Below are 2,641 nucleotides of genomic sequence, written 5' to 3'. Positions count from 1 at the left end.
TGCAGTGAGTCTTGGCTCCATCGGAAAACAACCTCCGTACCAGAAATCAGATAATAGCGGAACAAGCACAACTTCCGAATGGTCTCGAGAAGTGGGGTAGCCATTGACTTGGGTAGAACCACCACAAATCTTCCCTAACCTCTTTATATTTACGTATGCTAAATGTTTTATATATTGTTAGTATGGAAATCTTTTTGGTGGGCTAAGTTGGCCGAGCACTTCAATGTTTCAAGAGAATTATTATAATCTTGCCCATTTGAAAATCATGTGTACGAACAAATGGTCTATATATTGATTTACTTTACGGCTCTTTTTAAAATAAAAATGCTTTCATGACTTGAAATGGATGGAGTAATGTTAATATGCTATTTAACCTTTAAAAGAATTGGACAACCAAGATGAATATTTTCAAATAAGTGAACTAACATCGGTGTCAATGGCTCAAGCTGATGCTTGAGGACACGACTCACAAGAGCAACATATCTTTGATGTTAGGGAAAATTATTATTTAAGTTTCGAAAAATAAATAGGCCGTGCTAACTATCTTGTGTTTGAAAAAACACCATCATTAACAGGGTTTGTTATTGAAAAATCCTGAAAAATTAGTTAAAGGAAAAGGTAAAATTGCGGTTAATTACAACACATTGAAAGGCTTTTAAAAAGAAAGAGAAAAAGAAATCATAAAAGAAGGGTGGTACCCCGATCTAGCTAAGTTGAACATGCAATTTGACCAAGCTAGGCCAAATTGTGATAAGTTCCCAATATGATAGAAGCCCAAAAAAATTCTAGGACCATCTTGCCCTAGTTCACAGGATCAAGTTAAAATTTGCTAGCAAATGAATAAGTTCTGCATTTAAAAAGAGGAGATCTAAAGGGTTCTAAATCCCCAAAACAAAATTCTTTCTCTTAGTAATTGGTAAGCAAGATACATTTAGTTCACTTAGTCTTTTTGAATAAGTGACAAAAACAAAATTCACACGGAATAACTACGTTCATTCGAACAAATGCGCAAACAAAAAACATATAATACAGTCTAAATGGATGTTACATCGTTCAAGAGTATCTAATATGAACTGAACACATGCCAGCACAAACAAAAGTGGATAGAAACATTACGAACAAATTGTTGGAATCCAACTTTTACTATCGTGTCAATTTAAGATATGTTTGATGTAATGTTGGCGCTCACTTTGATAATTTGTTGTCGTGTAGACTTAAAAGAATGAAATGAATCGACTTAGTCGATCTTATTGAGAACTCGGCCAAGAAGTATAAAGAACTTGTGGCTTTAGAGATGCACTTGTTTATCTTGGCCGTGCATCCAGGTGGGGACTTTTTTCTTTTATCTTTTTTTGGTCGTGCAAGTGGAGACTTTACTAAATGAAATTTGTTTATTATTGGCAATAGCATTCCCTCTACAAAGTCCCAGTGTAACAATTAGGGAAGGGAAAAAGTTGAAGTTTTTAACTTACCCACTTTCAAGAGATAAGTGGGTTACTGTAAAGTCAACCATTTTGGTCTATGATCAAAGCAATGCTTTGAAAACCGTCCTAGAATGGGGGCCGATATGCAAATCCACCATATTCAACCGATCCAATTGTTTCTATCAATGGGTTCGAATGGAAAGAATGTATTAAGAAAACAAAGGCAATCCATGGGACAATAATTTTGAAAAAGTGATGTATGAATTTCACACGTAAGATTTGTATGCTTCAAATGATCTTAGGTGTTTTGCAATGAGTAGAAATCAGATATTTTCCATCCTAGCAATTATATAAAAACTAGAGAATGAAGATTGGGCTTTCTTGGTGGAGCAAGGCAAAGATGATGAAAGTTATAGTGATGAGTTTTGTGTTTGAGAATAAGTTACCTTGAAGCAAGATCAAGTTGTGTCCGAGTCCGAAATGCAGTGCAATCCAAGGATTATCTTCTCGTCTCAATCTGGAGTCATCAAACCAAATATATTAGGACAAGAACAAGAAACTGGCATCTCGGTGATTTTTTGGGATTAGTGTACTGTTCTTACTGATGTATTTCTTGTCTCCAAGCACAAGCCCTTGCACTTGAACAAAGCTTTACTTTTTCTCGTCCCGAAGGATGAACCGGATGTGGTTGGTATATACGAAATCTTGTGGTGGTTGCGTCTCTTTGATGAGGCAATGGACTTGTTCAACCTCAACTTCTGACCAAGACCAGCAAAACAAGCCCTACCTCTAGACATATAAGATTATTTCTTTGTTCTCTTTGTAAGAGGATATTCAGAAATTTTGAGGATGGAGCTCATCACTGTGGTTCTGTCCAACTTGTCCAGATCAATAATTGCAAATGACCAAGACTTTTTCCTCGCTTACAAAATGTGTGGAAGGAGACTAATTGTTTCTTCTTCTAAGCTACAATTCCCGCACAATAAATTAAAATCATTTATTAATTGCTCTTTGGTCGAAAATTTCTAGCTATATTGTAATAGATTACAAGCCTATGTCATTTGGACCATGTGGACTTCATGTGGAGCTTTTGTTAGTTAATTTGACTATTTTCACACAAAAAAATAATTTCACTTGAATCATTTGAGGGCTTAGAGTGATCATTTTCCCTAAATCTAAACACAAAAGGCTTGAAAGTTGGCAATACAAACAAATCT

General features: G+C 35.4%; 1 long non-coding RNA gene across 1 annotated transcript; it reads right to left on the bottom strand.

Moving 5' to 3' along the window:
• Positions 1-876: 876 nt before the first annotated feature.
• LOC120293339 lies at positions 877-2,223 on the bottom strand. Its single transcript, XR_005551096.1, has 2 exons — positions 2,027-2,223; positions 877-1,941 (listed from the first exon to the last, which is right to left on the bottom strand). It is a non-coding gene; the product is annotated as an uncharacterized LOC120293339 (long non-coding RNA).
• Between the last annotated feature and the right edge of the window lie 418 nt (positions 2,224-2,641).

The sequence above is a fragment of the Eucalyptus grandis genome, chromosome 5, assembly GCF_016545825.1.
Source record: "Eucalyptus grandis isolate ANBG69807.140 chromosome 5, ASM1654582v1, whole genome shotgun sequence".
In the NCBI taxonomy this organism is placed as follows: Eukaryota; Viridiplantae; Streptophyta; class Magnoliopsida; order Myrtales; family Myrtaceae; genus Eucalyptus; species Eucalyptus grandis.
This window is presented reverse-complemented; position numbering and strand designations above follow the sequence as displayed.